At 43.5% G+C, this 12,899-nt stretch overlaps 1 pseudogene; it reads right to left on the reverse strand.

Moving 5' to 3' along the window:
* Window positions 1-4,027: 4,027 nt before the first annotated feature.
* LOC110544140 (large ribosomal subunit protein eL19-like) lies at window positions 4,028-12,571 on the reverse strand (annotated as a pseudogene).
* Between the last annotated feature and the right edge of the window lie 328 nt (window positions 12,572-12,899).

Genomic DNA, 12,899 nt, shown 5'->3' on the forward strand with positions numbered 1-12,899 from the left:
CTAGTTCCACCCTCCCTCCTTCTCCTTTCCCCCTTTCTTCAGAAAAAGGGAGCTCTTTTCCCCATCTAGTCCAGCTCATTAAGTTGCATCAGGACTGAGCCTGTCCTCTTCCCCTGTGGCCTGGCAAGGCAGTCCTGCCAGGGGAAAGTGATCAAAAATCTGGCAAGTGAGTCCGTGTCTAATGCAGTCCCCACTTCCCTCACGAGAGCTCAGAATTCTATCCAAGCACAATCACCTTCTACTGTGGAGTAACTGTTCCCACCATAGTCCATGTTCCTGGAGTGGTTTTTCTTTTCTTTTCTTTTTTTTTAATCCTAGATTCATGATCTTAGGTTCTTCTCAGAGGTTCTGTTTCTTCTTCCATTTGAACTTCCATCTGAGTTTCCATTTCAGCTTCTTGTCTAACAAAGCCCAGTGTAGAAATGAGAGCCTTTTGCACCTAAGGCCAATTTTGGAGCACAGAGAAAGAGGACCCATAGTCCTAAAGGCGGGCCAGGCTGCCGAGTCCTCCAGCTGCTGCTGCAGCACCCCCCCCAGAGGACGGATGCTTGACTGTGTAGCTTCCAGCTGTGAGATCAGCGGGATGTGAGGGCCCCTGTAACAGCTGCCAAAGGACAGTTATTGGAGCTGCAGTCAGGGGAGAATCAGAGGACTTGTTCTGTGATGTGTCAGTAGGTGTGAGCCTCTAAAATGTTCGAGGGTTTCACAACAGGTTGACATCTGTCATTTTGTTTCCGATCTGGGGAGGGATGTTTTAGGTTTGTAGTTTAGTTTGGGAAAGATGACAAATGAAAAGCTGGGCCCTTTGCATTGACAGTTAAGGGAGGATGATTTCTCTGCTTGAGAAACACAGCTGGACTCCAGCTCCTCCAGCAACAGGAAGAAAACGGAGGGAATCGCAAGATTCGGTGTGGTCCATAAACCCAGTGTTATTTGGTGGTGGGGAGAAGGGGAGAGTCTCTCTGCGTCTTTCTTATCAAAAGCATGGCAGGACATGAAGTAAATAGCTCAGTCCCTTGTAGTCTTCCTGAGGCCCATGGGGAGATGCAATGCACACATATTATCCAACATGCCAATCAAGGCACATCAGTTTATCTTTAACAAACAGGGATTATGTTCGCTTGAAGTTCACACAACCAAACCTGTGTTGATGGAGATATTGTTCAGGAAAAGGATGAATGGGAGAAAAACTTGTTAGAATAGGCTACCTAAGCCACATGTGGGTGCCTCCAAAAAGGGGAGACCAAAGCAACCAGTGCTCTGTTCCACTTGGGTAGAATCGTGGACCGCAGGAGCCAAAAGAGGAAAGAGCTCCACAGACTCCAGATCGAATTCCCAACAGGGTGTGGTGGTGATGCCTATAATCCCAGTGCTCGGGAAGCTGAAGGGGAGTGAGCATCAGCTCCGTCCCTAACAAAAACAAACAGATCCAAACTCCAGGCTGTGGGAAAAGAGGGTCAGAGAGGCAAAACATTCCGAGAGTCACATGGTGTAGACTCGTTCCTGAGCTCAGATCTCACTTACAGAGCAACATGCTCTCGCTCCTGTGTGTGTTGAGATGGCTGTGCAGTTGGATGGTATGGCTTAGAAAAAAAAAATTGTTCATAAACTCTTTAACACTTTTTTTTTTTTGAAGAGGAGTTAGTTCTCTTCTGCTTGGACAAGAGATGGGTATGGTTCTCACCTAGGGTCTAAGGATAGACTTCAAAATGTATTATTTTTTTTTTGTATGTTATTTCTTTACTTCTTCCAGTATGTGTCCAAGACATCTTCAAGATTGTTAGAGATGGAAGTCTGGAGAGGTGGCAGGCAGTTATGAGTGCTTGCTGCCATTGAAGAGGACTGGAGTCCAGTTCCCAGCACTGCCATCACGTAGATCACAACCACTTGTAACTCCAGCTCCAGGGAGTTAGTAGTTTCCCCAAAGTTTGGAACCATTATTATAGATTTTTTTTCCCTGTAATGTAGCCTTGCTCCCTTGGCTCTTTCTGGCCACAGAGTGGTCCTGAGGTTAATGATCTCTGTGGCTCCTCCCACCAGTTATGTGACTCTCATGTGGAAGCCTCCCCTATGCTCGGAGAAACATATGAAGGTTCAGAGGGCAAAGTGAAGGCATTTGTGTAGCCCAGTTTGTTACATGCTGTATAATAAACCCTAACAATTTCTTGCATGCAAATATGTATGGATGTTCTTCATCATCACTTTATAAGGCAAATCCAAATGTTTTCCAGTGATGGGTTGTTCATGTATTGCTGTGTTCTAGGTGAGAGGGTCCGGACCAAAAAGGATGCTTATACATCAGTTCATCTGTATGACACTGAGTACAGGCCAAGTTACAGAGACAGAGAACCATCGGTAGCTGGTAGACGTGTTGAGAGTGAGACAGATGAAGGTTTCAGAAGGAAGGAATTATCTGTATCCAGACAGCAGTGGTGCTTTCATGACTAAGCACCTGTCAACTCAGAAACGTCCACCGAAAAGAGTTAATTTTACTGTGTGTAAGTTTAAAAATAAACTCTTAAAAATACCAAACCAAACCAAACCAAACCACAGCCAAAATGGAAGAGAGAAAAAGAAAAGTAGAGAAAAGGCAGGTCACTTCTGACTGGAACCCAGCTTATTACAGAGCCAAAAAAGGAGCTCAGGGCCATCGGGGACATTCCGCTTGCTACTGCGTATTCCGCAGACATTAGCCAAGTCCTTGGTGTAGTCAGGCAGTGGGGGAGAGTCTGGTTATTTTTTAGGGTGCAGAAGCGCAAAGATTTGACTGAGGACTGAAAAGGGCTGTGTCTTGGAAAGGGCTGTGTCCTGGAGAAGAGCAGCTGTGTTAAAGTGGACAAATCAGTGTCGTAATGAAGCTGGGAACAAGTGTTCTGGCGTGACCTCTCTTGGGAAGATCAGGGTCCATAGTTCCTGGCCAGAAGGTCTGAAAAGCTTCTGGAAGCCCTCCAAAGCTTGGGTGGTTCTCCCCAGCTTTCTCCTCTGCTAGCAGTTCAGTGAAGAAAAGCTGTGTCTGTCAAGGGAAGGCTACCAGGCCTTGTAACAACAGATTCTAGGCGTTTTGTAAGAGCTGATGGCTTCTGCTTTCACTCTCAAATAACAGGCAAGAGTGCACACACAGCAGAGAGAGAATGAGGTCTAGCCTTAGACTTACTTGGGCTACAGTAGGTTGCGTGACTATGCTGGAGTTCTTTACCTTTCCCCATCTCCCTTTCCTACTCTGGGGCAAGGCTGGGTTTTTGTGCCTAGCAAGAACATGTTTGAATCACAACCTCACCTAGAAAAGACAATCAAAACCTAAGCCAAACAATAGCCCACCATTACCACGATGGCCACTATGACCACAGTCACCACCATTGCCACCACCACTTCCATGACCATCACCACCACCACCACTGAATGACTACCAGGCCACAACTTACTATAAACACCATTACCACCATGCTTACAACAATCACCAGAATCACCGTTATTTCCATGAACACTGTAACCACAAGCACCACGCACAGTACAGCTTCTCCCACCACCACAACCACCGCCACTATACTTATTATTATTATTACAACAATGCCAACACTACCACAACCACAGCCATAACCACACTCACCCCCATAAGCATGACGGCCACCATGACAACAACTGCTACGACCACTACCAAGAAAATGGCTACCCCAGCTACAGTCATGACCACCATGAACATGGTTATTGCCACCACCACTCTCATGACCTCTGCCCCCACACTATGACCACAGCTACAACTATTACCATTTGGTAGTGGTGACCAAATTCACCACTACCACTGACCACCCCCAACCGTGACCACAATCACCACTATCAAAACAGCCCCAAGTACATGCCTTACTGCTCTAGGGTGATGCTTTTAAAGTAAGAAATAGGGCTTTAATGAAACTCAGCACTCAAACTCTGGAGACACAGGTCTCACTGTCTACACCCTCAAATCTAGAATGTATTTCTTATTTTTTCCTAACAAGAGGGCCACAGACAAAGGCTTGTTTTACTTTTGTGACTAAGCCATGTGAGGCCACAGCCATGCAGACATGAGGGAAGCTTCATTTCTTGCTTTCTTTCTCCTTGAACAGAGTCTGATGATCTCCTCCTTCTTGGCCTGAAAGCACTCCTCCCATGCTTTCATGTTTCCTTGGTCTTAGAGCTGTGAGCCTCAGCCTGGTCAGCCAGAAGCTTCTTGTGGGTCTTATCTACCTTGAGCTTGTGGAAGTGCTCCATGAGAATCAGCTTGCTTTTGAACACATTCCCTTTGACCTTCAGGTACAGGCTGTGGTACATATATGGCTGTCAGTCTTCTTAGATTCACGGCATCTCCTGAGAAGCTGGCCTAAGATCCTCATCCTTCTTGTCCAGTCCCTGCTTGGGAATTTGACCATTGGCAGTACCCTTCTGTTTTCCTATGCCCATATGGCTGCCCTTCTCTGAAGCAAATGTGTTTTTCCCCACATTGAGCCTGGGAATGGACAGTCACAGGCTTCAGGATGATCATTCCATCTTTGATCATCTCCTGGATCTGCTGACAAGAGTAAGCATTGGTGATTTCATGGGTCCAATGAAACCTTTTTTACCACAGCAGAGGACATCGGAGGCACACCTGTTCTGTAGCCTGAGCCTACTCTTGGTTGCAGATACAGCAGTGATAGGAAAAACTAGAATCTGGTCTTGAGGTCATACATTTACCATCCCCCTATAGAACAGTTGCCTGTTCCAGCTGTAAATCCTACCGGTGCCCACTGTCTTTCATCTAGGTGACTACTTCTCACGGAACACGTCACCCGCTACCATCTCCACACCCTTGCTGAGTGTACAGTCTCCACTTGGGAACAGCTTTACATCCTCACACACGTGCCTGTGTGCATACCACAGAGTCTGATGAGTTGACTATCTGGTGACAGCACATCCTTAAGAAGCTGGTGTACCACAGAGGAGAGGGTTCAGGCAGTCCCGATGAGACTTGATAGGCTGGGGTCAGTTGGTAAGGGAGGATGGCTCCCCTTTCTCAGGACTAGGGAAAAGGATAGGGGTGAAGAGGGAGGGAGGACAGGAAGGAGGAGGCTACAATCGGGATGTAAAGTGAATAAATTAAAAAAAAAGTGAAAAGAGAAGCTAGTGTAGCTTTGTGTTCTCCCTTACAGATTTTCTATGATAATATGTGCACATGGTCAGGATTTGTTACTCTTGTTTTGTGTCCCATTGTGCTACTAGATCATGTTGGTTCTCTGTAAAATTACAGTGATAGTCCCTTTCACCAGATGAAACCTGTTCTGTGTCTCTAAGAAAGTGCAGATAAAAGAATTAACTTAATCAAAATGCATTGTGTGCAACTTGAGCAATGAGGCAATGCTTTTCTTCCTCGATTTTCAGATTTGTACATGTGTATGGGAGGGTTTGAGAAAGGCCTGATGTGCAATGTGTACCTAGGTCCCTTGCTCTCTCATGCTCTGAGTCAGGCGCACTCTGTGATACTTCCGTTCTGTTCTGAGCAGTATAGAGAGCGGTCACAGATGAGTTTCCAATAAGTGACAGCTCTGGGAGGGACATGCTATTGGGAAATGACAGGGTCACAGCAGGGCTATGAAATTTGATTAGTTTGTACAGTACATTCTGTACTCTTCAAGTGCGAGCCAGACAGATGTTTGGTTCAATTTCACTTAAAAGGTATTTTCCTCAGATCTATACACTAAAGCACAAGAATGCTGTGCTTTCATTTTTTATAACTCCTGAGCTCCATGTGTTATCCATTATGGATTAAAAGGGCTGCAGACGCCAAAGCTAGTGTCAGTCAGTATAGTCCGAGTGCAGATGATAAGTAGCTTTCAGCCACTCCATCGTGAGGGCTTCTCCTCAGCTCCCCATGACAACTACAAGTCAGACACTGTCTAGCATCCACAGCTACTTTCTTACATTCCTGGATAGAGTGTAGAACACCAGAAGGGACCTCTGGCTAGTCCCTTCAGGCCTTTCTGTTAGTTAGAGTTTCTGTTAGTTAGTTACAGTGTGACGAGGCAGCCTTTTACTTACTGGAAAAAGAAAAGAGAATTTTAGGCTTGAGATAAATGATTTACCATTAACCGACCCAAATGGGAGCCACACCCTGCCCTTTTAGACACCCCAAAAAGTCAGCTGGGAGCTTCGTAGACATGGACTCGCTGTGTAAAGGGAGGGAAGTGGCCGTGACGGAGATGCTGAAAGTGAACAGGGGAAGTGACACCAGCACACACACACACACACACACACACACGCCTTTATGTTAAAGGAACTCTTGGAGTTATTTCATAACACTGAAAGTATGAAGGCTAGAATGCTAGAAACCAGCTCAAACTTGAAATGACAATTTGTCAAGGCTTCGAAGAGACGCTCACTTTACACACTTTGAGAAAAAGGTGAGCCCAGTTCAAGCCACTTTTAAGAAATAATATATTTTTTTTAAAAAAGAAATAATATATTTTAATTTTCAGTGTTTCTAAGTTTCAAATGACATAGAACTGAACGAATATTTTTCAACTACCTGCACGTTTAAAACCAACGGTTAGAGGATTTTTAATGTTTCAATAAAACTTTTTAAGGCAATGGAATTGCTGTGGTTTCTCCAGCACATTATTTAGGCCCCTCTACATGGTCAGCTTGCACAGTCATTTTCTGGTTCCATGCTGTTGTGCGAAGAAGGGGCTTGTTCTGTTTTTAAATGACAAAGACACTAAGTGCCAGTAAAGCTCATAGCCTGGGCGTGACAAATCTGCTTCTGTTGTCAATCCCGTTCTGTAGATGAAAACTCTGGATGTCTAAACAGGGGCCTCTGCTCCCCACAAGTCCTGCACTGCAAGGGCAGGAGACAACGTTCCCAGTACAACAGTAATTCTGAGAAGTTGCACACAAACTTTGATTGACAGATTGTTTTTAGTTACTTGGCTTCCTGAAGACTTTCTCAGTTGCCCTCTGACCTGTTAGACTGCTCACCTTCATGGGCTGTGCTCACACACCATCCTTTGAGGAGAGAATGCTTTTGGCCGGATGTGAACATAAGTCATTTGTTGAGCAGGATTCCAGGTACTTGGGACAAACTAATAAAGAAACCCGATGAACAACCCTGCCTTCTTTGCGATTCCATTTTAGTGAGTAGAGACCTACAGGGAAATTTTCTTGGTTATTGCTATTTTGAACTTGGGACTATTGGACCCAGCTCAAGTAAAATATAGATGAAACAGATCAAGTAGTATTTTACTTGAGCTTTTGAGTTACTGCCTCAAGTAGAAATCAAATCCAAAGCTTTCAGAAGTGTTAAATTCTTTTCACAGTTCTGGCTTTGCCACTCATTTTCCCTTTTATCAGTCATGGCCAAAATTGGAAGACAAACATGTCTAGCCTGGATGGATTTTGAATCCTACCAAGAGATTCAATAGTGCCTGGTGCCTGGGGCTTGGCGAAGAAGCCTTCACGTGTTTGGTAAGCATCAGGTGATGATGTCTGCATCTGAAGCTGAGGACACCCTGTCCTGGGAGCATCTCTGCTTTTCTTCCCCTGACTCAAGGAGGAAGGGAAAATGACCATGGAAATTAATACCCAGAACTCGTTCCCTGGAGCAAATTCACATATTAAAGGAAAAGGGTTGGGCTCTTTGGCATTAGATGCAAATTCTAGCTTCTCTTAGTGCATTCAGCTAGTTAGCCATTGCTGCTTAATGGAAAGTTGAATACAAACAACTTCGTCTTTTTGAAGCTGCCAAACTCCATTATGAATCTCCAGAAAGATACAGATTTTGAAAACAAGTCATTGCCTTGGCCTTTGCATTCACGTTGTTTACACACTGTTCAGTAGAAATTATGAAATCCGATCATCCAGCGAACTCTTAAAATTTTGCTGTAGTTTTCCTAGTCATTGGATTTTAGGCATTAGATCTGTTCTTTATCTAATCTGTGTTTCAAATGGATGTAAAGAAGACTTCACTGCCTTTATAACGTTCATATGATGATCATGTTAAATAATAGCTAAGAAAATGATTCATAAAGTGCCCCAAGTGTAACATTATTTTACTATAGCTTAATACTGCTTCACTATGATTTTTTTTAAAAAAAGAAACCTGCACCCTTCCCCCTCTTTTTTTTTCTGTTACTTTTGAGTCATTGCACTCCTGATCCTCCATTTCCCAAGTGCTAGAGTTATGGGTATATATACTTATTCTTAGTAGCATTTTTTTAAGGAAGAAATTTAAATCAACACCAGAATTTTATGAAGTTGGGGTGCCCAGGCAAAAGCCTATTGTGTAAATGAGTTAGAATTCAATCTGAATGGAATTTTCCTTTTTTTTAACTTTTATTTTATTAATTACAGTTTATTTACTTTGTATCCCAGTTGTAGCCCCCACCCCCATCATCTCCCAATCCCACCCTTCTTCCCTCTTCTTCTCTATGCTCCTCCCCTGGTCCAGTGATAGGGGAGGTCTTCCTCCCCTTCCATCTGACCATAGTCTATCAAGTCTCATCAGGACTGGCTTCTTTGTCTTCCTCTGTGGCCTGGCAAGGCTGCTCCCCCCTCAGGTGGAAGTGATCCAAGAGCCAGCCCATGAGTTCATGTCAAAGATGGTCCCTGGTCTTATTATTGAGGGAACCCTCTTGGATATTAAGCTGCCTTGGGCTACTTCTGTGCAGGGGTTCTAGGTTATCTCCATGAATGGTCCTTGTTTGGAGTATCAGTCTCAGAAAAGACCCCTGTGCTCAGATTTTTTGGTTCTCTTGCTCCCTTTGTGGAACTCCTGTTCCTTTCAGGTCTTTTTATCTCCCCCTTCTTTCATAAGATTCCCCGAACTCTGCCCAAAGTCTGTTTATGACTCTCAGCATATGTTTTGATATCCTGCTGGGTGAAGTTTTTCAGAGGCCTTCTGTGATGGGCTCCTGCCCTGTTCCCTGTTTTCTCCCTCTTCCGATGTCCTTCTCATTTGTCTTTCTGAATGAAGATTGAGCATCTTACTCAGGGTCCTCCTTCTTGCTTAGCTTCCTTAGGTGTATAGATTTTAGTATGATTATCTTATATTATATGTCTAATATCCACTTACAAGTAAGTTTATACAATATGTGTCTTTCTTCTTCTGGGATACCTTACTCAGGGTGATCTTTTCTAGATTTCACCATTTGCCTGCAAATTTCATGATTTCTTTGTTTTTAATTGTGGAGTAGCATTCCATTGTGTAAATGTACCACAATTTCTGTATCCATTCCTCAACTGAGGGGCATCTGGGTTGTTTCCAGGTTCTGCTATTACAAATAAAGCTGCTATGAACATGGTTGAGCAAGTGTATACTTGAGCATCTTTTGAATATATGCCTAGGAGTGGTAGAGCTGGGTCTTGAGGTAGCACTATTCCTGTTTGTCTGAGAAAGCGCCTGATTGGTTTCCAAAGTGGTTGGGAGTTTTCAAAGATCTCAGATTCTCTGGAGTAGACAGAAAACTGAGACTTTCTTTCTTTTTTCTTAAAAACTCATATGAATTGAAGCTACAGAAACGAAAGCCTAACAGGTAATTTTCAGTTCATTTGGTGGAACTTTGGAAAATTCATTCTCACACTGTAAAGCAATCAAGTCCACTGGAATGTATCTCCCTGGCCCCATGCAATCCCTCATTTGAGTTTCCTCCAGGAGTCTGGCCACTGTAGAAATGGTTATCTGGTAGACTGAGCCCTGGCTTTTAAGACTCATCAGTCTTCCACATAGTTTCCCTTCCTGATTTATTGGGACTCCTTAGACCTTACCACTGCTTATCTTTAATTTGTTTTACGTGATGCAAATATTTGCCTGTTTTCTGTGTATAATCTCATATTTGCATGTACATCTATGTCTTTTGCCAGGAAGATGTTTCAGTCAAATTTGCTAATTAAAAAACACTTAATGATTTTGGATCCACGTCACACTTAGAAAAGCCTTTTTCTTCACAGAAGACTATGTTGGACTTTTTTTCCTCCCACCTTTTCTTGGCCATCTTTTAAAAACCCTCATACATTTAATCCGTTTAGCATTTCATTTTGTGGAGAATGTGTAACTGTGTATTGATTCTAACTCCCAGAATCCCTTGGTTCACTCAGCCTGTCTTCCTTAGAACCTACCACTTCCCTACCTTGGCTGGCTGTCATACTGGTATTCATGTTGTCTGCCAGGCTCATATTGTAAGCCCAATTCTCTGGGCCCTCCTTCATCTCCAGAACAGGAAAGAATGTATCTGACATCTTTAGCAGTTGTAGGTTTGGCTTGAGAACACAACCTAGAAGTAAAGACAGGTGTGGATAATGATGAGGGAGGAATAAGAGAGGAAGGCAGGCAGCACCCCGACTCTTTCTGTGAGCTCTTCCAAAGAACTCAGAGACAGCGCTTTCATACTGTGTGTGTGTGTGTGTGTATGTGTTGCTTAGTCATGACTAGATGTGTTGACTCATGAAATCCTAGCCAGTCCCCATTATTTCGTGTTGGCTTTGCATCATCCTTACTCCACTTCTCTTTTCTTCCACCTGAATTTTCCTGAAATCAAAGCTCTTGGTGGACTTGGACATATAAGCCTTGCTTCAGGCTCTGTTTCTGTAATATCTAAGCTAGGACAAGAAGCTATCAAATCTACATTACCCCCAAATAGAACAGTCCTTTGTTATCAAATTATTGGATAACCCATCCTTCTTCACACATATATCTGATACTGCTTCTGGGTTCTGTTCTGAACTGCTGGCTTTCTGTATTATTATTATCCTTTGACTCCCATAGGTTTAGGATTCAATATCTAGAAGGTTCTAAATACATTTTTTATGTGTGTGTCAGGAGGTATTTATACATGGACTCACTTTGTAAGCCTGTTCTGACATTTGCTGCCTCGAATTTGCAGTTTCAGCTGCCCGAGCCCTGGGGTTTTAGGCATAAGTCCTCATACCTGGATAAATGATTTTAAGTTCATTGCTGGCTTCTCTCCTTCCCTCATGCTTTCCTCTGACATTGCCTCTGATTTCGTTTCTTGTTTCAGCTTCTTGAGTTTTCAGCATATCATCCTTGATGTTCTCTGACCTGCAGTCAGCATTGGCTATCCTTATCTCATATTCTAGTGGTCTTTGTGATTTGAAAGTATGATGTTAGCCTGTTAGCAAGCCTCTACTCTCTCTCCTCTTCTTCTTTGGTGACAAAACCACAGCTTTTCTCTGGAGTTACAGTCTCTTGCATGGCAAACCCATTTTCTGAACTCCCTAGTGCCTACTTTTGGTCCCTAGCTATTAGCAGAAATGTGGAAGGACTGATGGACTTCTTAAGAGGCAGTGGGAGGTGTTTCTGCCTCCACTTTTCTACCATCCTTTCCTCTGGCTTCCTGCTTGGAGTCTGTTAGCCATTTTGGATTGTGAGTCTGAGGCCATGCACTGTTGAAAAAGTTGAGAGACCTCTGATTTCCTAGAGAACCAGACCCTGACCTTTTATTATAATATGTAGACCACGTGTCCTTTGAGATAATTCTCTCTAAGGCTTTCTGCTTTTCACAGTGAAATCAAGCTAATTTACTGAAGAAATAAAATGAAGCATGAAGGGCAGAGGCGCCATGAACTAAGGGTCTGTACCCCTTATCATGTTCAACAATTTGGATACCTTTTAGGGGCTTTCAGATCTAGCTCATATTATCCCTGTGGTATTCATGTGAATTACTAGATAAATAAATTGTTTAGAAGTTCCAGAAAGTATTGTCCAGCCCTTCTTTAGCCCAGAGGCTGGGACACCTTTGTCCTGGAACTCAGTCTAGTTAGTCCCTCGTGGCACTCACACGCTGTGTCAGATGCACTCTTGATGTGGAGAAAGAAGATACTTTATGGTTCTATGACTCCAACATTCTCAAAATGCAGCCTTCATGAAGTGTAGTCACATGTCCTGGCATTAGAGGAAATGTGAGTTGGCTGCTGGATGAAGAAAAGAATACACACCGCCAAGGCTGTGTGTGCATTTTGCCTCTAAAAGGAAAGCAAGTTCCACAGCTAGAGCCAGGGGTAGGTGGTGTTAAGGCATCTCTTTGGAGCATTGCACGGTGGACTTACCCAAGGGCCTTTTTCTCACATGGGCCTAGGGAGCTGGTTACTCAAATGGCCTAGTATGGACACATGCACAGGGTTTAGGTTAGATCCCTGATGCCCAGCATTGAAATCCAAACCAGAATAAAACCCACTGAAAACTAAACAAAACACTTGTTTAGTGGTTATTTTGTTCAACTTCTTTCGAAAGAATCCTGGAACTGAGAAGAATAAATCAGGAGACTTTTAAACATTCCTTGTTAATAGTGGGTGAATGCTATTTGGGGAGGGTTAGGAGGTGTGGCCTTGGTGGAGGGGGGATGTCACTCGGGATGAGCTTCCATTTTGAAGACTTGCACACTCTTTGTCTCTTGCTTGCATTTGAGGATCTGAACTCTCAGCCTCCTGCTCTGGCTGCCATGCCTGTGGCTTGCTGCCCTGCGTCCTTACCATAATGGACTCTTTTACCCCCAGAACCATAATCCAAAATAAACTCTTCCATAAGTCTCTTTTGACTATGGTGTTTTATCATGGCATCAGAAAAGTAACTAATACGAAAAGTATTTGTACAGGGATCAGAACTCATGAGAAGAGCTGCACCACATGATAGTATAATTCTAAAGGAAGGTTCCCGAATCCCTTCTCTTTCCTAAAGAGCCATGGTGTTTGGGGAATCTGCATTTTATCTAGCTCAAGGTCAGAGGTTCTCAATCTTCCTAATGCTTTATCCCTTGATCACAGTTCCTCATGTGTGGTGACCCTCAACCATAAAATGACTTCATTGCTACTTTATAACTGTAATTTTGTTACTGTTATGAGTCATAATGTGAATATCTGATGGGCAGGATATCTGATACGGG

This window comes from Meriones unguiculatus, chromosome 18 (genome assembly GCF_030254825.1).
Source record: "Meriones unguiculatus strain TT.TT164.6M chromosome 18, Bangor_MerUng_6.1, whole genome shotgun sequence".
NCBI lineage: Eukaryota > Metazoa > Chordata > Mammalia > Rodentia > Muridae > Meriones > Meriones unguiculatus.